This window comes from Mobula hypostoma, chromosome 16, assembly GCF_963921235.1.
Source record: "Mobula hypostoma chromosome 16, sMobHyp1.1, whole genome shotgun sequence".
NCBI lineage: Eukaryota > Metazoa > Chordata > Chondrichthyes > Myliobatiformes > Myliobatidae > Mobula > Mobula hypostoma.
This window is the reverse complement of record NC_086112.1, coordinates 23,858,612-23,886,326: the sequence shown is the minus strand read 5'-3', so window position 1 is coordinate 23,886,326 and position 27,715 is coordinate 23,858,612. Positions and strand designations below refer to the sequence as shown.

Genomic DNA, 27,715 nt, shown 5'->3' with positions numbered 1-27,715 from the left:
TTTGCGTGCTATTATTAAAAACAGTCACTTCTTTCCATCTTTAGAGTGTAATAGGTCTTCCACCTGTTCTCATAAGAACATTATTTTGATGAAAGAAATGTCTAAAGTGATAGATAAAACAGCTGTTAAAAGATTGGTACAATACCAAAAGAGGGGTTTTTAAATTGCCAAAAGTGAATAAGGTAAGAATCTGTACAAAAGTCATAAGTATATTACTTTAGAAGTTAATTTCATATTGCACTTTTACACTATGATTTAAACTGCACAATGGGGGGGGGGTTTGTTTCTTATAATGGTAAAGTGAATGCTAAATCCTTGAATCCCGTGAAACTCCTTTGTTTTCCGATAATTAGCACTGGATAGTTCTAATCTGCAATTTCTTTTCTCTCAGATTTCCTTAATATGCATATGTCCTGGATATTGCTGATTTTCATTTTTATATTTGCTAATGATATTAAACCAAAAGGATTGTGGGGTAAGTGTAAAAAGGGTTTTGGGGGTTTTTTGAGAGAAAACATGTTAAAATGGAATGTAATTTGAAAAGATATTAAAGTGATCCACAAGAAAAATAGTAAAAGGTGAGAGATTAAATAATGTTGATGTTCAAATGGAAAAGGGTGTGCTTGAACTTTCTGTTCTAGCAGGTAATTAAGAAACCATGTGGTATTAACCTTTCAAGGAAAATTATTTGAATGTAGGAGAAAGTAAGTCTTATTGCAATTTAGTGAGGCTTTAATGAGCAGCCCTGAAATAGTGTGTACAGTTTTTATTTTTTTATCTAAGGAACCAGGCACCATAAGGTCAAGATGGCGCCAGTGGGTAATGATTCTCTGGGTGACATCTTCCAGATAGCCAATCTTTGCAATTATTTTATTTTCACTACTTCTTCTGCTTGTTCTTTTTGTCGTGGTTCTGTTTTGGAAACTGTTGGAGCCTGTGATGTGCAGTTTGGAGTTCGGTCGATTGTTCTAGCGCTCTGCTGTCCCAGAGAGGCCTGAAAGCATGAACTGCCTCGTGGAGGAGACCAGCACGGGATCATGATTGATTCCACTTTGAAGCATTGAGGAAACGAATGCAGAGGAGGTCAGTGACTGCTCTCCACGGAGGCCACAGGATCAATGCGGTTGTTAGCTGGGTCGCCGGCGTTCAAACCCGGTGTGATGGTTGCTCTTCATGGAAGGACTGAGTTTGTGCGGCCGCTCTCCTCGAGGATGATTTTGAAATTCTGAGATTTATGTGATTGTTAGACTGTAGTTTATATTGGTCTCCAATTCCCTGTGTTTTCTTTCTTGTTGCAAATTGGTGCCTGGACAATATGTTACTTTTTGTGTGAGGAAAGGGTTAGGGATTTGCGGTCTGATGTTCTTGTTGGTATTTCTTTGTATGGGCTATGGAATAGACAGCCAGCGCAGAGTACCCCTGTGGCCGTTCCCCTCAGTAAGTATACCGCTTCGAATACTGTTGGTGACAACCTACCGGGGGAAGCTGCAGCACCTGGGTCTCTGGCACTGAGTCTGGCTCTGTAGCTCAGAAGGTGGCGGGGGGGGGGGGTTGGAGAACAGAAGTGCACTAGTGATAGGATATTCCATAATTAGAGGAGAAGAAAGCAGATTCTGTGGACATAAACAGAGAGTAAGAGATGGAAAATTTCTTAAGTACATTTATTTTAATACTAGGAGCATTATAAGAAAGGTGGATGAGCTTAAAGCATGGATTGATACCTGAAAGTATGATGTGGTAGCTACTAGTAAAACATGGTTGCATCAGGGGTGTGATTGGCAACTAAATATTCCTGGATTTCGTTGCTTCAGGTGTGATAGAATCGGAGGGACAAGAGGGGGAGGTGTTGCATTGCTTGTCAGAGAAAATATTGCAGCAGTACTTTGGCAGGAAAGATTAGAGGGCTCGTCTAGGGAGGCTACTTTGGTGGAATTGAGGAATGGGAAAGGTGTAGTAACACTTATAAGGATGTATTATAGACCACCTAATGGGGAGCAAGGATTGGAGGAGCAAATTTGTGAGGAGATAGCAGATATTTGTGGTAAGCACAAGGTTGTGATTGTGGGAGATTTTAATTTTCCACACACAGACTGAGAAGCCCATACTGTAAAAGGGTTGGATGGTTTGGAGTTTGTAAAATGTGTGCAGGATAGTTTTCAGCAACACATAGAGGTACCAACTAGAGAAGGGGCAGTGTTGGATCTCCTGTTAGGGAATGAGACAGGTCAGGTGACAGAAGTATGTGTTGAAGAGCACTTCGAGTCCAGTGATCACAATGCCATCAGTTTCAATATAATTATGGAGAAGGATCAGTCTGGACCCAAGGTTGAGATTTTTGATTGGAGAAAGTCTAACTTTGAGGGGATGCAAAAGGATTTAGAAGGAGTGGATTGGGACAATTTGCTTTATGGGAAGGATGTAATAGAGAAATGGAGGTCATTTAAAGGTGAAATTTTGAGGGTACAGAATCTTTATGTTCCTGTTAGGTTGAAAGGAAAGGTTAAAAGTTTGAGAGAGCCATGGTTTTCAAGGGATTCTGGAAACTTGGTTCGGAAAAAGAGAGATATCTGCAATAAATATAGGCAGAATGGAGTAAATAAGGTGCTCAAGGAATATAAAGAATGTAAAAAGTATCTTAAGAAAGAAATTAGAAAAGCTAAAAGAAGATACGAGGATGCTTTGGCAAGTAAGGTGAAAATAAATCCAAAGGGTTTCTACAGTTACATTAATAGCAGCTGTGTACATACATCTACTGATGCTTCTGGACACATCGTCAGTGATGTTCCTGGAATCATCGGGTGTTTCGGGTCTTTCAACATCATACAACCTCCTCCAGGTGACCCAGCCGGGCCTGATCAGACCCCAGCTTGTGTCCAGATGGCTAGCTACTTATGACTCCATGGCTGCCCTCTTTTGAGCCACAGCCATCTTGAGCCCCAATCTGCCACATCGGTGGTACTGCGGATGGCTCTCCTTTTCCTCTCTCCCTCGATGCCCAGATTGCTGAAGGCTCTAGCTAAGGAATGGGCTGCGAGGTCCCTACAACCAGCCTCCACTGGAAGACACCTTGCTCTCCATCCAGCCTGCTGACAGTTGCTGACCAGTCCTGTGCACTTGGAGAGCTTCCTTTCAAAGGCCTCTTCCAAGCGATCTTCCCATGGGACTATCAGCTCCAGCAGCACCACTTGCTTTGTAGACTCACTAGGACAATGTCTGGTCGCAGGGTGGTGGCTGCGATATGGTTGGGGGACCTCAGCTGCCGTTCGAGGTCCATCAACAGCTGCCAGTCCCTTGCAGAGGTCAGGATGCCAGCAGATGTTCTTTTGGTGGGTACTGGCTGCTCCTCAGCTCTGACAAAGGCAATGGTCTGCTTGGAAGGTCGGGACTGCTTCGCCCACTCAACTCCTGCGCTGACAGCTTCAGCATTGGTCTTCAGGACCTGATCATGCCTCCATCTGTACCATCCCTCACCAAGTGCCCTTGCGTAGCCGCTGAGGATGTGCTCCAGGGTTCCTCTCTTGGAGCACAGTGAGCACGCAGATGACTCTGCTTTGCCCCATGTGTGCAGGTTTATGGCTTGGAAGCACATCGTACACTGCCTGGATGAAAAATTGGATGTGGTGTGCAGAAGGATAGTGAGGGATAAAATTGGTCCCTTAGAGAATCAGAGTGGACAGTTATGTGTGGAACCAAAAGAGATGGGGGAGATTTTGAACAATTTCTTTTCTTCGGTATTCACTAAGGAGAAGGATATTGAATTGTGTAAGGTAAGGGAAACAGGTAGGGAAGTTATGGAAACTATGATGATTAAGGAAGAGGAAGTACTGGTGCTTTTAAGGAATATAAAAGTGGATAAATCTCTGGGTCCTGACAGAGACCCAGGACTCTAGGACCTTGAGAGAAGTTAGTGTAGAAATAGCAGGGGCTCTGACAGAAATATTTCGAATGTCATGAGAAACAGGCATGGTGCCGGAGGATTGGCGTATTGCTCATGTTGTTCCATTGTTTAAAAAGGGTTCTAAGAGTAAACCTAGCAATTATTGGCCTGTGAGTTTGACGTCAGTGGTGGGTAAATCGATGGAAAGTATTCTTAGAGATGGTATATATAATTATTTGGATAGCAGGGTCTGCTTAGGAACAGTCAACATGAATTTGTGCATGGAAGATCATGTTTGACAAATCTTATTGAATTTTTTGAAGAGGTTACTAGGAAAGTTGACAAGGGTAAAGTGGTGGATGTTGTCTATATGGACTTCAGTAAGGCCTTTGACAAGGTTCCACACGGAAGGTTATTTAGGAAGGTTCAATCGTTAGGTATTAATATTGAAGTAGTAAAATGGATTCAGCAGTGGCTAGATGGGAGACACCAGAGAGTAGTGGTGGATAACTGTTTGTCAGATTGGAGGCTGGTGACTAGTGGTGTGCCTCAGGGATCTGTACTGGGTCCAACGTTGTTTGTCATATACACTAATGATCTGGATGATGGGGTGGTAAATTGGATTAGTAAGTATGCAGATAATACTAAGATAGGTGGCATTGTGGATGATGAAGTAGGTTTTCAAAGTTTGCAGAGAGATTTAGGCCAGTTAGAAGAGTGGGCTGAAAGATGGCAGATGGAGCTTAATGCTGCTAAATGTGAGATGCTACATTTTGGTAGGACTAATCAAAATAGGACATACATGGTAAATGGTAGGGCATTGAAGAATGCAGTAGAACAGAGGGATCTAGGAATAATGGTGCATAGTTCCCTGAAGGTGGAATCTCATGTGGATAGGGTGGTGAAGAAAGCTTTTGGTATGCTGGCCTTTATAAATCAGAGCATTGAGTATACGAGTTAGGATGTAATGTTAAAATTGTTCAAGGCATTGGTAAAGCCAAATTTGGAGTATTGTGTACAGTTCTGGTCATCAAATTATAGGAAAGATGTCAACAAAATAGAGAGAGTACAGAGAAGATTTACTAGAATGTTACCCAGGTTTCAGCACCTAAGTTACAGAGAAAGGTTGAACAAGTTGGGTCTTTATTCTTTGGAGCGTAGATTGAGCCGGGGGGACTTGATAGAGGAATTTAAAATTATGAGGGGGATAGATAGAGTTGACATGGATAGGCTTTTTCCATTGAGAATAGGGGAGATTCAAACAAGAGGACATGAGTTGAGAGTTTAGGGGTAACATGAGGGGGAACTTCTTTACTCAGAGAGTGGTAGCTGTGTGGAATGAACTTCCAGCAGAAGTGGTAGAGGCAGGTTTGATATTGTCATTTAAAGTAAAATTGGATAGCTATATGGACAGGAAAGGAATGGAGGGTTATGGACTGAGTGCAGGTCGGTGGGACTAGGTGAGAGGAAGCGTTTGGCACGGACTAGAAGGGCCAAGATGGCCTATTTCTGTGCTGTAATTGTTATATGATTATATCTTCATGATGTAGGCTGTTAACCAGGTTATGAACACCTGACTTATGTGAGAGTCCAGTTGCAAATGAGTTCCCTAATATAATTACATTCAAAGCCCAAATCACATACAAAAATTATTTCCCACAAATGGCAGAACTACTTCCCCCCCCCACCCTCCACTTTTAATAATTGTTCTTTCTTACAAGTTTTAGATATGTCATTTATTACAATGCCATGGAAGAATAGTTACCAGTGTGATTTTTTTCTACCTTCTGACTTATGGACAGAATTAGGTCATTGATATCTGTAAAAACAGAACCCATTCATAACATGGGGCCAATATGTATATTGACCATACACAATATGATCTAATCTGGGTTACAAATGATGTAAACAATAATAGATATGTAGATAACATTTTACAAACTATACAATACAACAAATAGGAAATTGACTTATGAGACTGCCAGCCAGGCTTCAATTTTCAAGTTTCAAATACCCGTATTCCTCTTCTTGTTTTAGGGTTAAATTTTGTATCCTTTGGAACACCTAGTATTATGTATAATCGAGCTAATTGATCATTGATTCTTTGTTCAGTGTAGTCATCTTTACAAATGTGATCTCTTATATCATCCTCAAAAGACATGCTCTCTAATCTAGGCAGCATCCTGGTATATCTCCTCTGCACCCACTCTAAATTCTGAGGAATGGCAGCATGTTCCAGCTTCACAAATATGTTAATCAGCTCACCCCAAACTTACACATATGAGCCTCTACATCTGGAATATAACTACTTACCAATGACTGAATTCCAAGAACCCTGACTTGCAACCGAGATAATTAGCCATAATCTGTCATGGGAAACCTTGCCGTCTACTTGTCTGACCGAAAATTAAGGTTCATATTTCTTTCCGAAGCATTAAAGTACTGTGTGCCATTCTGGTCACCTCACTACAGGAAGGATGTGGGTACTATAGAGAGAGTGCAGAGGAGATTTACAAGGACGTTGCCTGGATTGGAGGGTGTACCTTACGAGAATAGGTTGAGTGAACTCGGCCTTTTCTCCTTGGAGCGACGGAGGATGGGAGGTGTCCTGATAGAGGTGTATAAGGATGTTTGGTCTTAACAACATCTGAACCTCTTGACCATGTCTGCATGCTTTTATGCATTAAGTTGCCGCCAGATGATTGACTGTGGATAGTCAGAGGCTTTTCCCCAGGGCTGAAATGGCTAGCACGAGAGGGAATAGTTTTAAGGTGCTTGGAAGGAGGTACAGAGGAGATGTCGGGGTAGGTTTTTTTATGCAGAGTGGTGAGTGCGTGGAATGGGCTGCTGGGGGCGGTGGTGGAGGTGGAAACAATAGTATCTTTTAAGAGACTCCTGGATATCTACATGGAGCTTAGAAAAATAGCGGCTATGTGTAAAGCGTAGGTGGTTCTAAGGCAGGGACATGTTCGGCACAGCTTTGTGGGCCGAAGGGCCTGTATTGTGCTGTAGGTTTTCTATGTTTCTATAACCAGACAATAGTGGTGTGCAGAAGAGCATCTCTGAATGCATAAGACATCAAACTTTGAAATGGATGGACTCTAGCAGCAGAAAGCCACACTGCATTCCATTCCTGTACCTAATAAAATGGCCACTGAGTGCATATTAAAAATAAGTGAATTTTAGCAGATGTTGGTGCCTTGAACCTGGGGTTTATATAGTTAGTGCTGACTACCTCTCAAAAGGCAAGGGATAAACACTTTAAATACAGTGAAAATTGCAATGCAGTAGACTACCAGGCCATATTAATATCATTCCAAATTTACTGATAGCATTGTGAATATAAAACAAGAAAAAGCACAAACATATCCACAGTCATCACTTGAAAGAACTTTCAAGATTGTCTTTATGATGGAACAGACATTACAGCACTGGAGCATGCTCTTCAGCCCACAATGTCTGTCAAGTATGATGCATATCAAAACAAATCTCATACACCTAAACATGGGTTATTAATCCTTTCCCTCCATGTTCATGCACCTCTTAAACATTGCAGTCATATCTGCTTACATCACCAGCATTCCAGGAACTTATCACTCTGTGTAAAAATAAAACAACTATTTACCTCATTAACCTGCTCTAAAAACTTGCCCCTCTCATCTTAAAGCCGTATCTTTTTGCAGTTGATATTTCTACCATGGGAAAAAAAAGGCTCTCACCACCTACCCCTTACCATAAATCTGTATCTTCTAGTTTTACCTACCTCTAATTGGTAATAGTTGCACTCTGGCCTGTTTATACTCCTAGTTATATGTGCCTCAAATGGGTCTATTTTCAACCTCCACTCAGAATCAGAATCAGGTTTATTATCACCAGCATATGTCGTGAAATTTGTTAACTTTGCAGCAGCAGCACAATGCAATACGTGATGTAGGAAAAAAATGAATTACAGTATATTAAATAATTAATTTAAAATAAGTAGTACAAAAACAGAAATAAGTTTTAGAAAGTTGCGAGGCAGTATTCATGGGTTCAGTGTCCATTTAGAAATTGAATAGCAGAGGGGAAGAAGCTGTTCCTGAATCGCTGAGTGTATGCCTCCTTCCTGATGGTAACAATGAGAAAAGAATGGGAACAATGGGAAACAGACCTAGCCTCTCAAGTCTCTCCTTATAACTAAAATGCTCCATCCTAGGCAACATCCTGGTGAATGTCCTCTGCTCTCTCTCCAGCTCAATCACATATTTCCAACACTGTAATTTGGTGACAGGACTGCACATATTGCAGCACAATAACATAGCAGTCAGTGCAACACATTACAGTGGCAGCCGTAAATTCAGGGTTCAATTCCCACCACTGTCTGTAAGGAGTTTGTATGTTCTCCCCATAACCATGTGGATTTTCTCTCACACTCCAAAGATGTATTGTTAGGGTTAGTGTGTTGTGAGCATGCTATGTTGGCACCAGAAGTCTCGCAAAACTTGCAGACTGCCCAACACAATCGCCACTGATTTGATTTAACGCAACAACACATTTCATATCCATGTACCTATCTAAGAGTCTCTTAAATGTCCATAATGGCAATGACGATTGAAGATCAGTATCCCATGTGCCTTCTTAATCATATATCCGCCTACATTGCTACCTTCAAGGATATTTGAAGCTACATATCAAGGTCCTTCCATGCTATCAACAATTCCACCAATCTTCTGCAAAAAAAAACAAACTTCTGGAGGAACGCTGCAGGTCAGGCAGCACCTCTGGAGATAAACGAATGGTTGATATTTCAGATCGAGACTAACACATCCATGCTAACCAGTGGAGAATCATCGAATCCAATCCTCCTGTATTTGGTCATAGCCTCCCATGCTTAGTTTACACCTGGGTCCCAATGAAAGATCCCAATCCTCCAGGGATGCTGCCTGACCTGCTGAGTTCCTCTGGCAGGGTTTTTAAATCTGGATTAGGGCAACTACAGACTCTGTGTCTTCACAGATCTTCATATCATTTTGAAACTTGCTAATCATGCTTCCTACATCTACCAGGGAGTCGCGGTGGACCAATCCCTGCGGGGTACCCCACCACTAAGCACATCTTTCCCTCTCCACCCCTCTCTGCTTTCCGCAGGGATCGGTCCCTCTGCGACTCCCTGGTCCACACGTCCCTCCTCTCTTGCCACCATTCAGGGCACCAAACAGTCCTTCCAAGTGAGGCAACACTTCACCTGTGAGTCTGTTGGGGTCATCTATTGCATCCGGTGCTCCCGGTGCGGCCTCCTCTACATCAGTGAAACCCGACGCAGATTGGGGGACCGCTTCGTCGAGCACCTCCACTCCGTCTGCCAAAACAGACAGGATCTCCCAGTAGCCACCCACTTCAACTCTGCTTCCCACTCCCATTCAGATATGTCCATACATGGCCTCCTCTACTGTCATGATGAGGCTAAACTCAGGTTGGAGGAGCAACACCTCATATACCGTCTAGGTAGTCTCCAGCCTCTTGGTATGAACATAGAATTCTCCAACTTCCGGTAATTTCCTTCCCCTCCCTTCCCCTCCCTTCCCCTATCCCTATGTCATTCTGCCCCCTCCCCAGCTGCCTATCACCTCCCTCGTGGTTCCGCCTCCTTCTACTACCCATTGTGCTTTCCCCTATTCTTTCTTCTCCTTTCCTGCCTATCACCTCCCTGTCTCCCCTCCCACACCCCTTTATCTTTCCCCTTACTGGTTTTTCACCTGGAACCTACCAGCCTTCTCCTTCCCACCCTCCCCCCACCTTCTTTATAGGGCCTGTACCCCTTCCCTCTACAGTCCTGACGAAGGGTTCCGGCCCGAAACGTTGACCGATCTTTTCCACGGATGCTGCCCGACCTGCTGAGTTCCTCCAGCGTGTTGTGAGTGTTGCTTTGACCCCAGCATCTGCAGATTATTTTGTGTCTGCAACTTTTCAATCAGGATTGTGGGAATGATGGTATTAAATGCTGAGCTATAGTCAATGAACAGCATCCTGACGTAGGTGGTTCTATTGTCCAGGTGGTCAAAAGATGTGTGGAGAGCCATTGAGGAGATTATGTCTGCCGTTGACCTATTGTGGGGATAGGTAAATCGCAATGGGTCCAGGACCTTGCTGAGGCAGGAGTTCAGTCTAGTCATGAACAACCTCTCAAAGCAGTTCATCACTGTCGATTTGAATGCTACCGGGCAATAGTGATTAAGGCAGCCCACATTATTCTTCTTAGGTACTAGTATAATTATTGCCTTTTTGAAGCAAGTGGGAACTTCCAACCATAGCAGTGAGAGGTTGAAAATGTCCTTGAATACTCCTGCTGGTTGGTTGGCACAGGTTTTCAGAGCCTTACCAGCTACTCCATCGGTACCTTCTGCCTTGCAAGGGTTCACACTCTTTAAAGACAGTCTAACATCAGCCTCTGAGACGAACTTGGTGAGGATGGCTAAACAGTAAACAATGAAATAAAAAGTTGCAAAATATCAAGCTGTAAGATTTGCTCAGATGGCACAAGTGGGAAGAAAAAACTCAGCCAGAGAGGTGATCTACATCAGAACTACCCAAAAGGAGCAGCTGAATTTGATTTTTGAGGATTAGAAGCTACCGCATCCCCAAAAGGAGAAAGGAAGATACATCTGATTATGAAATCTTGCTGAAGATGAAGGGAATTGCAAAAGAGGATCTATGTGGAGGTGGAAAATGAGGACCATGGAAACCTTCCTTTCTCTGGCTTGGAGTGGCCAAGATGCCTGAGGGAATTAGATAAGGTACGAAAAAAGGGCTGAATCAACTATGGTAGAGGGGAAGCTGCATTTAATAGAATAATATCTCAGAGTCATCTGTGTGGAAAATCTCGTCAGAGTAGAAATGATGGAGAAACTAATGTAGAATACAACGTAAACACATTGACTACATGTATCCTAAAATACTAGTACAACCCCTGACGTTAGAAATGGCCACAATAAATAGTCTTAAGATCAAATAAATACAGCGAAGATTATACAGTGACATATTCAAATAAGTTAGTTATTTCCTGCTTAAGGCGGTTTTTTATTTCATTTACACTATACACTGTGAAACAATAAAGACTACAGCTGTATAAGAGGCAATAAAAGATAGTGATCACCCAGTTGTACACCACTCTTATTTGCTTAAGTAATTTCCTCTAAAATCATTTGCGGTGCTTTTTAAAAAAAAAGATAAGGTTTCAGAAATAAAAATATTTAAAAATGAAATCCCAGTTTCTCCAGTTTGCTTTTTAAAAATAAAAACGCCAACTATGGATACCGTGAATTTATATGAAAAGAATTACAAAATATCTTCCCTTTTTACAATAACAAAGAGAACACGTTCTCTTCCTTCCTATTTGTGCAAAATAAAATCCAAAAGATCCCAAAGTCTTATACCTTTAAATTGGATTCAATTCTAACTTTGGCCCTCATTAGGCGGGCTCGCAATCCGAGTGCATTTCCTCTTCCCAGGCCCTCACTTCCTTTTCCTCTCACATCTCAGGGCCAGGAAAATACCCCGGCTGGGAGGTTTACACATCGCTTCTTGTATACTTACCTGCACAAGTCATACAGTACTCCGGTTGGAATCTCCACTGTCTTACCCTCCATACCACACACATACCGCGACCACTGCCCCGCTGCATGAAGACCGCGTCACCTCTGCTTCTTCCATTTCTCGCAGTTTAGACACATCTAGGCGTATTACTGCCCTCCGCAGGATGTATAATTAATTATAGAACTTCAAGGAACTCAAATTCTTGAATATAACCTAGTCTCACGTATAAACTGAATAATAAACTCTTCAATCTGATGTTGGTTCTCTCGATGGCCAAACAAAGATTTAATAGAAAACCAAAGTACATTTAAGCCAGATAGCCTCTTGAACAATATGCTTCTTTCAATTTTGTATCGATTACAGCTAAGCAAAACATGCTGGACTGTATCTGGACTACCACAGTCACATAATCCAGTAGGATGTTTTCCTATTATCTTTAAATAATAGTTTAGCCCACGATGCCCCAACCTAAGTCTTGTTAATTTCACCATATCTCTATGATTTAAAAGGTAACAGTCTGAGACGTTTTTAACTGGTGTGTGACTGGAAAAATAATGCTTGCCCTTCAATTCATTTTTCCAATCCTCCTGCCACTTCTTCTCTCTACCTTTTTTAATCCTACTTCTCAATTCTGCTCTGCCTAGAGGAACTCTAATTTCTACTTGCCTGCTCTGTAAGGATGATTTTGCAATGCCATCCACAATTTCATTTCCCTCCACCCCAGCATGCCCAGATATCCATGAAAATCTAACTGCACAACCCATCTTCCCTACTCTAACCAACACTAAGAGAATCTCAATAACTATGTCAGGACGAGCTTTTGATTTATTCCCTTTTATAGCCTGTAAGGCAGCCCCAGAATCTGAATAGATGACAGCCCTGCATGGCCGAGAGTCTTCTATCCACCATAAGGCCCAGAGGATTGCTAATAATTCTGTTGCAAAGACAGAAACACCATCTGAAACCCGGTGACCAATCTTAACTCCAAGTTGAGACACATACATCCCAAATCCTGCACTACTGCTCTCTGGGTCCACTGAGCCATCAGTAAAAATCTTCAAATAAGATCCCCATTTATTATTTAAATATTCATTTGTGATCAACACTGATGAAATTGAACTGCTTCCTTTAAACTGAAAAAGGAAGAATAGGTCTACTTCTGGTTCTGACAAGAGCCAAAAAGGGACGAGTGGCAAGCAAATTTGGTCAGCTATGTCTTCCTCAGTCAGTTTCAATTTCACAGCCCAGTTATTAACTAAATCTAAAACTGGATATCTTTTAATTTTACTTTGGCACTCCGACTTCCCCTGCAAAAGACACATTAGCGGACAGATGTGATTGAATCCATTTAGTTTTGCCCAATACTGCAGGCCCAACTGAATTTGTCTTAAATGTAGAGGCACTTCTCCCATCTCCACACATAATGCCGGGACTGATGTTGTACTAAAAGCTCCACAACAGAGTCTAAGTGCTTTGGACTGCACGGTGTCTAGTTTTCCAAACACTGCCATAGCAGCGGAACCTTAAGCAATACAACCATAATCTATTACTGATCTAATCATAGCTAGATATATTAAGTACATAGTTTCCCGCCCTGCTCCCCAGTCGCATCCAGCAATACTTCTCATAACATTTAAAACTTTCTCACACTTTCCAATTGTTTTATCTATATGAACCCTCCAAGTAAGTCTTTCATCAAACCAGACACCTAAGAACTTGAATACCTTGACTTTTTCTAGTGGAGAATCATATAGACACAATTCACAATCAGGAATCTTTCTTCTAAAGCCAAAAAACTTATATTTGGACTTAGAAGCAGAAATCTTGAAACCCCATTTATTAGCCCAGTTTTCAACTGATCTTAAAGCCTTTTGTACCTGCCTTAATATATACTTGATGTTTCTTCCTCTTTTCCAGATTGCACTATTGTCTGCAAACAATAATTTGCCAAATCCTGTCAAAGATATCATTTATCATGACATAAAAAGAACTGGACTAATGACGCTTGCTTGACGGGTACCATTACCTATTTTAACTGATTTGGAGCTTGTTCCGCCTATTCTTACTTGAATTGTCCTTTCCTTAAGGAAATCTTTGATCCAATTAAACATTCTATCTCTAATTCACGCATCATAGAGTTTAACTAATAAGCCATCCTTCCATAGTGAGTCATATGCTCTTTCAATATCTAGAAATACACTTACCATTACTTCTCTATTTTGAAACGCATTTTTAATATCATGATCTAAAAGGACAACAGATTTCATTGTTGATCTTCCAGTTCTAAAACCATTTTGATAAGCAACAAAATGTCCCTTATTTTCCAAAAAATAAACAAGTCTGTTGGTGACTATTCGATCCATAATTTTACAAAGCACTGACGTTAAAGCTATAGGCCGATACGAACTAGGACTAGACACATCCTTACCTGGCTTTAAAACTGGAACTAACACCGCATGCTTCCATTCTACTGGTAATTTTCCTTCTTTCCACACTGAATTAAACAATGCTAGTATTTCTATTAATACAGAGTCATCTAAATGCTTAAGCAATTCATAACACAGTCCATCCCTACCAGGAGAAGTGTTTGAACCTGATTGGACAGCTTCCTGCAATTCCTGAGGGGAGAAAAACAAATTTATGGAGCTATTATCATCCAAACTCCTGTCCAATTTCCAACTTTCCTTTAACGTAATTTCCTTTCTCAAATCACCTAACTCTCCAGAACTGTGTAACGCTTGAAACACCTCTACAAACATATCAGCCTTTTCCTTATTGGTTACAGCTTCAATATCTCTTTCCAGCAAAGCTGGGATAGATGGTTTCCTATCTATCCCTGACATTCTGTGAATGATCGTCCATAGCTGCTTTATAGGTGTCTCAGGGTTCAGGGTCCCACAAGATCTTCTCCAACTGTCCCTCTTTACATTTTTAATTACTCTCCTTGATGCTGCTCTTTCCTTTTTATACTCCATAACATTATCTAACACTGGGTACTTTCTTTATTTCCTGTAAGCTCTATTTCTGTCTCTTACTGCTATATCACAATTTTTATCCCACCACGGAACTAATGCTGGAGCCTTAGGAACATTCCGTAGCGGAATAGTCAACTGAGCAACTTTATGAATTATAGAACAGAGGGATTCATTCCAATCGTCTATGGAGCCCTCGCTATTAATCTCTTCTATTATATCCACAGCTTTCTCCTGGTACTCATCCCAATGGGCCAAAGAAAAATTATACCTAGCAGACCTCTCCTCAACTTCTACTATCAAATTTCTACCAAATCTACATAATATAGGATAGTGATCACTTCCTAGTGTATATCTGTCCATAACATCCCATTCCCCAACCCTAGCTAAGTTTGACGAAGTGATAGATAAATCTAAGTGACTACAAGTATTCTTCACAATATTAAATCTTGTAGGCCTTCCATCATTTAACAGTACCATGTTGTATTTATCTAGAAATTCCTCTACTCCGGCTCCATTACTATCTTTACTTTCACTACCCCATATAGGATTATGGGCATTGAAATCTCCAACCCAGATTACTGGGGATTTTACCTTATTCATAATTTCATCCAAATCTGATAACATTATATTACCTGGATTATAAAAGTTAATCAAAGTTATTTGACCATGAGAGCTCCAAACCTCCACAGCCACAATTTCAAGGTTAGATTTAAAATCAAGTCTTCTAAACTGGAGTCCTGTTCTTATAAAAGTTGCACACCCTCCACCAGATTTACCCGTTCTGTCAGCTCTTAAACTATCATATCCAGGGATCACAAAATCTATATGAGGCTTTAACCATGTCTCCTGTACACAGATCAAATCAGGCTTGTCCTTAAAAGTTCCAACAAATCTTTTTAATTTTTGACCATTTGCAGATAAACCTTGCATTCAATTGTAATATTAAAAACATCCAAATACTAATTATTGGCCTCTTCATCCACATAAAGCTCCTCCGTACTCTCTGATCCCGACAACTGGGAAGTATTCAGTGATTGTTTTTCTGTCATATGCTCATGTAATTTTTCTGGTGAAATCTGATTTATATCTGCAGCTCCAACAACTACTTTGATCATATCTGACCTCTTGGTTGTTGTTTTAGCCCCGACCAGTACATCAACAACAAACGCCAAAAAAGACTCTTTAGTCAACAACATGCCTGAAGGAACCATAACTGGGGAACTCGGAATGTACTGACTCCCCATCATTCCAATCCTTTCTTTACTTATCCTTTGCTTTCTGTCAACTTTCTTTACTGCCTCAGCATATGATATTTTTTGTTGGATACTATCATCCTGAATCTGCTTTGCCTTACTAAAATACTCACATCCTCTGAACGTCGCTATATGGTCCCCTCCACAGTTCCTGCATTTAGGCACCGCTGCCTTACATGTTTTAATATGATCCTCTCCACATTTCATACATCTTCTTTTACCTCGACATGAACCAGCAATGTGTCCAAGTCTCTGGCAATTATAACAGCGCAAGGAAGGTCTAATGTATTCTCTAACTTGATAAGACATGCACCCAAGATAGACTCTAGTTGGAAGAACATCACCTGCAAAAACCAGAAGAACAGGAGAATCCCAATCACTGCCTTCTCTCGATTTTAATCGTTTGGCTTCAATCACTCGACCAAGTTTAATATTGTCCAAAATTTCCTTTTCAGGCATGCCAGACCAAATACGATACACTACCCCCCTAACTCTCTTCCCTTCTTTCGGAGTAATACACTCCACTTTCACAACCAATTTTCCCACTATTTTAGCACTGTTATATTAGTCAATATCTTTGCAACAAATTTTCAGCAATCCATTAGACAAAATCTTGGCCTGGAATCCTTTACCTATTTGGTTCTCTAATGCTGCTGCCACTTTCAAAGGATTAAGGGCTCTAAATCCTCCTTCCCCTTCCTTCTGACCTTTAATTTTATACAGAACTATAAATTCCTCCAATTCACCCATTTTCCTCAATTTGTTGACCCCCATTACTTTGGGTCTTTCACTTGATGCACCCCTTTTTTGGCTACCCTTACCTCTGGAGTATTCCACAGTCTTCGGCCTTCCTCCTTCAATCTCAACCCTCCCCCCTTCCTTTTGCAGCCATAAACTACAAACTAACCCTTTCCAAACTACTAGGCTGAATCTGGGTAAGATATTTCCACCTCCCTTGCAGTCAGGAACCTCTCTCCCATCCGACAGCTCTCAGCCAGTCAGCTAGCAACCCCAGCCCAAAGACCGCGTCTCCTCTTCCAGGAACCCAGAAAAAATCTTCAGCTCCATTTGACCCGGCCTTTGTGACCTCACTGTTGATTGACAGGGATTCAGAGCGGAGCTTGCCAGAACAAACCCATAGGCAAAGAGAAAGAGAATTGGGGGTCTTGAATTTACGGCGTGCTGGAGTTAATCCTTGGTGGCAGTAAGGAAACGCAATGGGATGTTACGATTTTTTTTTGGAACATCCATGTTGAACCAAAATATTGGGTTACTCTTAATGATCTAACGCCACCCATCGTAGACAAAAGATTCTGCAGATGCTGGAAATCCAGAGCAACACACATGAAATGTCTTCTTGGTTCTGAATGTCGACTGTCTATTCCTTTCCATAGATGCTGCCTGACGTGCAGAGTTCCTCCATCATTTTCTGTGTGTTGTTCAGGACATCTTAGATTGGAAATGATCTTGTCAATGTAAACAGGCAACTTGCCTAAATGGTTGTTTTGAGTGGAGGGCATAAGTGATGAAAATTTTGGGAATTTGCACACTAATTTCCCATATGCTTACCTTTTTTATAAAGCAGTGGATGACTCCTCAGCTGAAATACTATGTCCAGTTTTGTGTGCACTGATCCGTCTTGGTTGTTGACTGCTGAATGTGTTACCATAGAGAAATCTTTTGGCTGCAGGGAGCTGTGCAGCAAGAAAAGTGGGGGTGGGGTACGGATTCACTACATTGAGCAGCATCTGTGGGAAGAGGACGGGTGTGGGGGGGTGGATTTGCAAATATTTTGGTTGAAATCTTACATCAGAACTGTGTGGAAGATGGAAATAGTATAAAGAGGAGAGGGGGACTGGTGAGTCCAGCCAGTGGGTGATTGGTAGACCAAGGAGATATGAACGCTGGCCAAATGGAGTTAGATAGGGAAGGAGGGGGATGGGCAGAGTTGAGCAACAGAAGAATGTGTAAATATATTGAGGCAGACAAAAACAAAGTTAGATGAAGCCGGGTGGGCACAGAAGAGGAAAGTGGGGATGGAGGGGTTGGGTGGAGACAGCTGCTGGAGAATGATAAGCAGGAATACAAAAGCTGCCACTGCTGGAATGTGGTAAGTGAGGAAAGTGACCATTGGAAGAGGTACAGGACAAATGGAACCAGAAGGCAGAGGGTGGATTTCTGGGTGGTAAAATAGGGGGGGGTGTGTGAATGGAGACAGAAAGGGAAGGGGGATGATATTGGTTGATGAGGAGGTAGAGGTGTTGATATGGGAAAAGGGACGCAGGTAAGACAAGATATGAATCAAAAAACCGGGGGAAGGTGGGAAGAGGTAGAGTTTACTTGAAATTGTAAACTTCAATATTCATACCATTGGATTGATTGATTTATTTAGACATACAGCATGGTAACTGGCCCCTCTGACTTGTGGACTACCAGGATTGTGGACCAGCCAGTGGACTATGCCGTGTTGTTTTTGGCCAAGGAATGACCAGTCAGTGTGGGAAGGGGAAGATCGGTTTAGCACACAACCCAAAGTTTGGGATGGCTGTTGCCAGTGGTGTGCAGGCGTTCTGTAAACTGGTCATCTGGTCTGCACTCAGTCTCACCGATGTATAGGAGGCCATATTTACAGCACCGGATCCTGTAGAGGAAGTTTGAAGTGTTGTTAATGCCCCTGTATAGTCGTGAGGGAGGAGGTACAAGCATGTGTTGAAGCTGTTGCCAGGGCACAGGGTTGGGGAAGATACAGCTGACCAGAGACATGGAGGGTGTGCACCCGCGGATGGTGGAAAGAAATTGGGAGGAAGCGATATGGCTAGTGGTTGGATCTCCTTCCTGCTGGTGGACATTGAACTTGCAGAACAGCCTCACAATCACAACAATAGTGGTGACATTCATACTGTCCACCTGGCCAACTGGGAAGCATTGAAATACAAATAGAAAGTGATGGAAACACCCAGCAGGTCTGTGAGCAACGGATTGAAAACGCTTCATTGGAATTTGCATCTTTCAGTAATAGGTGTGACTCCCTGGCATCAGAAACCAGTACTAATTCTTTAATCTGTTAATAATCTGCATCATAATTTAGTACAGCAATTCTAATGCACAGGAATGTAATAAACTACAGACAGTAGTGGACTCGTGGACTCAGCAGAACATCTTCCTCACCAATAGTAGTATACACGTACATGAGCCACTGCCTTAGGAAGGCAATGTCTATCATCAAAGATCCCCACCATCTGGCCCATTCCTTCTTCTCACAGCCACCACTGAGCAGGAGGTACAGAAACCTGATGTCCCACAGCACCAGGTTCAAGAACAGCTAACACACACAAAATGCTGGAGGAACTCAGCAGGTCAGGCAGCATTAATGGAGAGGAATAAACAGTCAACATTTCGGGCCAAGACCCTTCACCAGGACTGGAAAGGAATGGGGGAGAGGCCAGAATAAAAAAGGGTGGGGGGAGGGTAACCAGTGACCAGACTCAACTTTGACTTCAGTCAGATTTCCAGCACTGTACATCCACAATTGTTAACACCATTTTGACTAAATTAAATACCTTTATCTCCTTCGACTTAGACTCAGATTCTGAAGCAACACAGCTTGGCGGCAACTGCTCTTCCTGTTACCGCAAAAAAGTGCCAAGTTATGGTCACAGCTCAGCACGTCCATGTCCCCTCCACGGACTCTGCCTATATTTCTTGCTGCCTCAGTAAAGCAGCCAGCATAATCAAAAGCCCTATCTGGGCAGTCTCTCTTTTCTCCTCTCCCATTGGGCAGAAGATACAAAAGCAGGTACCTCCAGGCTCAACAACAACTTCTGTCCCTCTGTTATAAGACTATTGGATAGTTACCTAATACAATACGACGGAATCTTGACCTCACAATCTACCTTGTTATGACCTTGCACCTTATTGTTTAGCTGAACTGCACTTTCTCTGTTACTTTATTCTGCATTCTGTTATTGTTTTACCTTGTATTACCTCAATTTACTGCATAATGAACTGATCTACATGAACAGCATACAAGGCAAGCTTCTCACCACACCTCAGTGCATGTGATGATGATAAATCAGTTCCAGTTCCAACACCGAGAGGAACTACAGCATAAAGTATGTATTAGGAAATGTGTGGAAGAAGGTGGAAATGCAAACCTGTGCAGTATCCACATTGGTAATTCCGTTAGGGTGAAACTTGTAAGAAACTTTCAAGACTCCTGAAAAGTAACACATTGATAGTAATTTACGTTTATTACTATTATTATACAGTAAAGAGGGAAGGATAAATAGTGAATAATACAGGCTATAGCAGGAACATTAAAATAGAGATAAGACTAGACTTATGGTCCTTTGAGCTTTCTGCACCATTCAGTGAGATAACTGAGGATATGATCTTGGCCTCAGCTCCATTTTTCTATCTGTTTACCATAATACTTGACTCCCCTATTGAGTAAAAACTAATCTACTTCAGCTTTGAATATATTTAAAGATGTCACTATAAATGGTTGGATTTTGTGTAATTAGCTGAAAAGATGGACCATGGAATGCAAATCCAGAAAAAGAGACCTAAGAGCAGGTATGGGATACATTCCTTTATTAGTTAGAGAAAGATTATACTAAAATGGTAAAAGAAACATGTCTTAATCATATTTCAGGTTTTGTATTCAGTTCTGATCATCATAGTGAAGAAAAAAGAATGTTTGTGGCAGTGAGTCTACAGAGATTTCTGAAAATGCGACAACACAGGAGAACTTCAGCAATGAAGAGAGATTACATAGACTGCTGTTTTCTCTGGAGCAGAGGAGGCTCAGGGGTTTTAACAGGGGATTGATACATCATACGTACATTACCTTAAAATCCACCAGTCAACTTTACCAGTAAGCCAATTTTTTTTCTGCAACATGACCTTCTAGTGTGACAAAAATTTATAACATTTGACCTGTGTTATAAATATGAAATTCATTACCACATAGAAAACCATATTGAATCTAAAATGTAATATAGCTTTCTTAGTTTAAGGAAACAATGATGGATTCAGTTTTGTATAATTCTCTGTAATTTTCTTCTGTGCTGTAAAATTCTATCCTTTGAGAATACTCATAAAGGAAGGTTACCAATGTAAATTCTGTTTCCCCATTATTGATTGGCACCTACTTGTAACTTACAATAATATTGATTGGCACTTCTTTAGTACTTATCTAATATGGATTACACCTCACTGACAATCAATACAGGTGCTAGGCCAGCTCACCTCTCGACACTCATAACTGTGTGGCTAGGTACAGGTCAAATGCCATTTATGAATTTAGAAATGACACAGCTGTTGTTGGCAGAATCTCAGATGGTGACTAGGAAGCCTACTGGACTTAGATAGATAGATGAATGGTGTCACAACAACAACCTTCCACTCAATGTCAATAAAACCAAGGAAGCGATTCTGGACTTCAGGAAGGGGAAATTGTGGGAACACACAACAGTTTTTATCAAAGGGGCAATGGCGGAAAGGCTGAGCAGCTTCAACTTCCAGGATGTCAACATCTCTGAAGGTCTATCCAGGGGCTAACACATTGATGCAATTACGAAGAAGGCATGCCAGCAGCTATATTTCATTAGGAGTTTGAGGATATTTCATAAGTCACCAAAAACTCTAGCAAATTTCTCCATGGAGCGAATTCTGACTGGTTTCATCACAGTCTGTCTGGTATGGAGGCACCAATACAAAGGATCGGAAGAATTGTAAGCACAGCCTGCTCCATTGTGGACACTAGCCACACCACTATCGAAGACATCTTTAATAGGTGACAACTTGAGGTCAACATCTATCTTTAAGGACCCTCACCTTCCAGGAATTGTGCTCCTCTCATTACTACCATCAGGGAGGAGGTAGAGATACAGGAGCCTGAAGACACACACATAATTGTTCAGGAACAGCTTCTTACTCTCCATCATCAGATTTCTGAATGGTCTGTGAACCTGTGAACACCAGCTTAACTATTTTACTCTGTTTTACATATATATAGATATACACAAATCTGAAGATCCAAGGCTCAACAAATTGATGCAATTATGAAGAAGGCATGCTAGCAACTATGTAATATAAAAAGCATGTATGTGTATATATAAATTATAATAAATATATATACATATATATATTATTCTTATTTATACTAACTTTGTACGTATTACACTGTACCACTGCTGCAAAACGACTAATTTCATGATAAACCTGACTTTGATTCTGATTGTCATCTCCTTAGTACTTCCCTAAAATTGATTGACGCCTTCTTCATGCAAAAGGTTTTGATGAGGTGGAATTTGTTAGCTGTGCCCAGGACAGATTCCTGACATAATATATGGACAGGCTGACTTGATGAGAGGCTATACTGGATCAAGTACTAAGCAATGAGCTAGCTCAGGTGACAGATCTCTCAGCGGGTTACATTTCGGAAACAGTGACCACAACTTCCAGGCCTTTAACCATAATGTTGGACAGGGGTAGGAGAAGATGGTGTGTAAAAGTATTTAACTGAGAGAGGGTGAATTATTATTTTATTAGTCAGAAATTTTGGAGCATAAATTGGGAACAGATGTACTCAGGGAAATGCACAACAGAAATGTGGAGGTTGTTCAGGGAGCATTTACTGGGGGTTCTGGATAGGTTTATCCTGTTGGGGCAGGGTAAGGATGGCAGGAACCATGGTTGACAACAAATGTGGAACAACTAAGCAAGAGGAAGAAAGAAGCTTGCTTAAGGTTTAAGAAGTAAACTTTAGGGAGGAATCATGAGAGTTATGAGATAGCCAGGAAGTAGCTTAAGGAGCAGTAGGAGAACTACTGTAAAAGGGGATATGAGAAGCCCTTGGCAAGTAGGATTAAGGAAACCACCAAGCTGTGAACACATATGTGAAGAACAGGAGGATGGCTAGAGTGAGCATAGGACCGATCAGTAATAAAAGAGAAAACACGTGCCTGGAGTGAGAGTACATAGAGGAGGTCCTAATGAATACTTTGCTTCAGTATTCACCAGGGAGAGGGGCCTTGATGAATGCAAGGACAGTGTAAAGCAGATTGATATGCTGAGACATGTCGATGTTAAGAAAGAGTATGTGTTGGAACTTTTGAGAAACATTGAGATAGATAATGTCCCCTGGGCTATACAGAACATAGTATCCCAGGTTACCACAGGAAGAAAGGGAGAATATTGCTGTGCCTTTGGTGATGATCTTTATGTCCTCACTACCACATGAGGAGTACCAGAGATTGGAGGATGGCAAATGTTACTCCTTTGTTCAAGAAAGGGAGTAGGGATAACCCTGGGAATTATAGACCAGTGAGTCTTGCATAGTGATGGGCAAATTATTGGAGAAGATGCTTAGGGACATGATTTACGAGCATTTGCACAATCTGATTAGTAATAGTCAGCATGGCTTTGTGAGGGGCAGGTCATACTTCATGAGCCTAATTGAATCATTCAAGTAAGAGACAAAACAAATTAACGAAGGTAGAGCAGTGGATGTGGTGTATTTGGATTTCAGTAACACGTTCTACAAGATTCCCCATGGCAGGCTCATTCAGAAAGTCAGGAAGCATGGGATTGAGGGAAACTTGGCTGTGTGAATTCAGAATTGGCTTGCTCACTGAAGGAAGAAGGTGGTATTAGATGGCACGTATTCTGCCTGGAGATCGGTGACCAGTGGTGTTCCGCGGGGATCTGTTCTGCAACCCCTGCTCTTTGTGATTTTTGTAAATGACTTGAATGAGGAAGTGGAAGGGTAGGTTATTAAGTCTGCTGCTGCCATGACAGTTGATGATGTTGTAGATAGTGGAGAAGGTTGGCATAGGTTACAACTGGACATTAAGAGGATGCAGAGCTGGGTTGAGAGAGGCAGATGGAGTTCAATCTGGATAAGTATGAAGTGATACATTTTGGAAGGTCAAAGTTGAAGACAGAGTACAGGGTTAATAGACAATAGACAATAGGTGCAGAAGTAGACCATTCGGCCCTTCGAGCCTGCATCGCCATTCTGAGATCATGGCTGATCATCTACTATCAATACCCGGTTCCTGCCTTGTCCCCATAACCCTTGATTCCCCTATCCATAAGATACCTATCTAGCTCCTTCTTGAAAGCATCCAGAGAATTGGCCTCCACTGCCTTCTGAGGCAGCGCATTCCACACCTCCACAACTCTCTGGGAGAAGTTGTTCCTCCTCAACTCTGTCCTAAATGACCTACCCCATATTCTTAAACCATGCCCTCTGGTACTGGACTCTCCCAGCATCTGGAACATATTTCCTGCCTCTATCTTGTCCAATCCCTTAATAATCTTATATGTCTCAATCAGATCCCCCCTCAATCCCCTTAATTCCAGCGTGTACAAGCCCAGTCTCTCTAACCTCTCTGCGTAAGACAGTCCAGACATCCCAGGAATTAACCTAGTGAACCTACGCTGCACCTCCTCCACAGCCAGGATGTCCTTCCTTAACCCTGGAGACCAAAACTGCACACAATACTCTAGGTGTGGTCTCAGCAGGGCCCTGTACAAATGCAAAAGGATTTCCTTGCTCTTGTACTCAATTCCCTTTGTAATAAAGGCCAACATTCCATTAGCCTTCTTCACTGCCTGCTGCACTCGCTCATTCACCTTCAGAGACTGATGAACAAGTACTCCTAGATCTCTTTGTATTTCTCCCTTACCTAACTCCACACCGTTCAGATAATAATCTGCCTTCCTGTTCTTGCTCCCAAAGTGAATAACCTCACACTTATTCACATTAAACGCCATCTGCCAAGTTTCTGCCCACTCACCCAGCCTATCCAAGTCACCTTGAACCCAATTCTCCTAATATCCTCATCACATGTCACACTGCCACCCAGCTTAGTATCATCAGCAAACTTGCTGATGTTATTCACAATGCCTTCCTCTAAATCATTGACGTAAATCGTAAACAGCTGTGGTCCCAATACCGAGCCCCGTGGCACCCCACTAGTCACCACCTGCCATTCCGAGAAACACCCATTCACTGCTACCCTTTGCCTTCTATCTGCCAACCAGTTTTCTATCCATGTCAATATCCTCCCCCCAATGCCATGAGCTCTGATTTTACCCACCAATCTCCTATGTGGTACCTATCGAATGCCTTCTGAAAGTCAAGGTACCCCATATCCACTGGATCTCCCGCGTCTATCTTCCTGGTTACATCCTCAAAAAGCTCCAATAAGTTAGTCAAGCATGATTTGCCCTAGGTAAATCCATGCTGGCTCGGCCCAATCCTATCACTGCTATCAAGATATGCCGCTATTTCAACTTTAATAATGGACTGTAGCATCTTCCCCACTACTGATGTTAGGCTTACAGGGCGATAGTTCTCTGTTTTCTCCCTCCCTCCTTTCTTAAAAAGTGGGATAGCATTAGCCATTCGCCAATCCTCAGGAACTGATCCTGAATCTAAGGAACATTGGAAAATGATCACCAATGCATCTGCAATTTCCAGAGCCACCTCCTTTAGTACCCTAGGATGCAGACCATCTGGACCTGGGGATTTGTTAGCCTTCAGTCCCATCAGTCTACTCATCACCGTTTCCTTCCTAATGTCAATCTGTTTCAGTTCCTCTGTTACCCTATGTCCTTGGCCCATCTATACATCTGGGAGATTGCTTGTGTCTTCCATAGTGAAGACAGATCCAAAGTACTTATTAAATTCGTCTGCCATTTCTCTGTTTCCCATAACAATTTCTCCCAATTCATTCTTCAAGGGCCCAACATTGTTCTTAACTATCTTCCTTCTCTTCACATACCTAAAAAAACTTTTGCTATCCTCCTTTATATTCCTAGCTAGCTTGCGTTCTCATACCTCATTTTTTCTCCCCGTATTGCCTTTTTAGTTAAGTTCTGTTGCTCCTTAAAAATTTCCCAATCATCCGTCTTCCCACTCACCTTAGCTCTGTTATACTTTTTTAATGCTATGCTATCTCTGACTTGCTTTGTCAACCACTGTGGCCACTTTCCCCCCTTTGAATCCTTCCTTCTCTGGGGGATGAACTGATTTTGCACCTTGTGCATTATTCCCAAGAATACCTGCCATTGCTGTTCCACTGTCTTTTCTGCTAGGATATCCGACCAGTCAACTTTGGCCAGCTCCTCCCTCATGCCTCCATAGTCTCCTTTGTTCAACAGCAATACTGACACTTCTTATTTGCCCTTATCCCTCTCAATTTGCAGATAAAAACTTATCATATTATGGTCACTACCTCCTAATGGCTCCTTTACTTCAAGATCACTTATCAAATCCTGTTCATTGCACAACACTAAATCCAGAATAGCCTTATCCCTGGTCGGCTCTCGTACAAGCTGCTCCAAAAATGCATCCCGTAGGCACTCTACAAACTCCTTATCCTGGGGTCCAGTACCAACTTGATCTTCCCAGTTCACCTGCATGTTGAAATCCCCCATAACTACTGCGACATTTCCTTTGCCACATTGCCATTGACAGGATTCCTAACAATGTGGAGGTACAGATGGAACTTGGGGTCCATGTCCAAAGTTAACATGCAGGCGATGGGGTGGTTAAGAAGATGTATGATGCGTTGGCCTCCATTCATCAGGTTATTGAGTTCAAAGTAATGTTACAGCTCTATAAAACTCTGGATAGGCCACACTTGGAATATTGTGTCCAGTGCTGATCGCCTCATTATTGGAAGGATGTGGAAATCTTAGTGAGGGTGCACATGAGATTTACCAGGATGCTGCCTGGATTAGAGAGCATACCTTATCAGGATCAACTGAGCGACCCCCAGCTTTTCTCTTTGGGAGAAAAGGAGGAAGAGAAGAGACTTGATGGAGGTGTATAAGATAATATGAGGAATAAGTAGAGTGGACAGTCAGAGACTTTTTCTCAGGGCAGAAATGGTTAGTACGAGAGGGCATAATTTTAATGTGATCGTTAGAAAGTATAAGGGAGATGTCAGAGGTCAGTCTTTTACACAGAGAGAGGTGGGTGCATGGAATATGCTGCCAGCGGTGGTGGTAGAGGCAGATACAATAGGGACATTTGTGAGACTCTTAGAGAGGCACATAGACACAAGAAAAATGGAGAAGGGAAAGATTAGAATGATCCCAGAGTAGGTTAAAAGATCAGTGTGGGCCAAAAAGCCTGTACAACCTTCTATTAGGACAGTTAATGACATATACAGTAGGAATATGTTCCCCTTATCCAAGATGACTATCAGTTTACAGCTTTAATTTTCAAAGGTGAAGAATATCTTTTGAGTTCAGAAAGTCAAGTTGGAAAAGAAATTGATAGCTAAAACGCTGGAGAAATTTTGTCCCAATGCAAGGTCTCAGCCCAAAATATCCACTGTTATTCCTCTCCAGAGATGCTGCCTGAATCTGTTGAGTTTCTCCAGCATTTTGTGTGTGTTACTCTGGATTTCCAGCATCTGCAGACTCTCTGATGGCTGCCTGCTCTGATTATTGTTTGAATGCATTATTATTATTATTTCTCTTAACTTGTTATGAGAGAGAGAGAAATTTTGCAAATTACCTGCCATCCATCCTCAAGTCTGCATGGTTGAGGATTTGATAGTTCGTCAAACTGAAATTGTGAGTTTTTCTTACATTTTACTTTAACGTTTTAAGTAGCATATAGCTGACATACTGTGGTACCACAGAATTAACAACAGTTCTTTCTTTCCCATTGGCCACATGCAAGCTGATGCACCGTTTCTCCAAAAGATGAAGAAATCCAGGCAATTTTGAGAGATAGTGGTCTTCTCCAGATTATGGTAAGAGTGGGAATGTAACTTTCTGTAAATAAATTGGTCTGAGTTTTAGCGTCACAGGTTCCCTACAAAATGATAGCCAAGCAGAGATCCCATGCATTACTGTGCCAACGTCTTTTTCTTGTTTCAATTAGATCCATTACTCCCATCCTCTCTTCAAATCGTTGCTGTATTGCTGAATATTTTCAAAGTGAATCTTAAACTTGAAAATTAAAACTTCAGAGAAACAAGTCTTTTTTCTACCAATGGTATCAGGAA

General features: G+C 41.8%; 1 long non-coding RNA gene across 1 annotated transcript; it reads left to right on the top strand.

Moving 5' to 3' along the window:
- Window positions 1-966: 966 nt before the first annotated feature.
- Window positions 967-27,708, top strand: LOC134357285 (uncharacterized). Its single transcript, XR_010020587.1, has 3 exons — window positions 967-1,083; window positions 27,388-27,460; window positions 27,592-27,708. It is a non-coding gene; the product is annotated as an uncharacterized LOC134357285 (long non-coding RNA).
- Window positions 27,709-27,715: the final 7 nt, after the last annotated feature.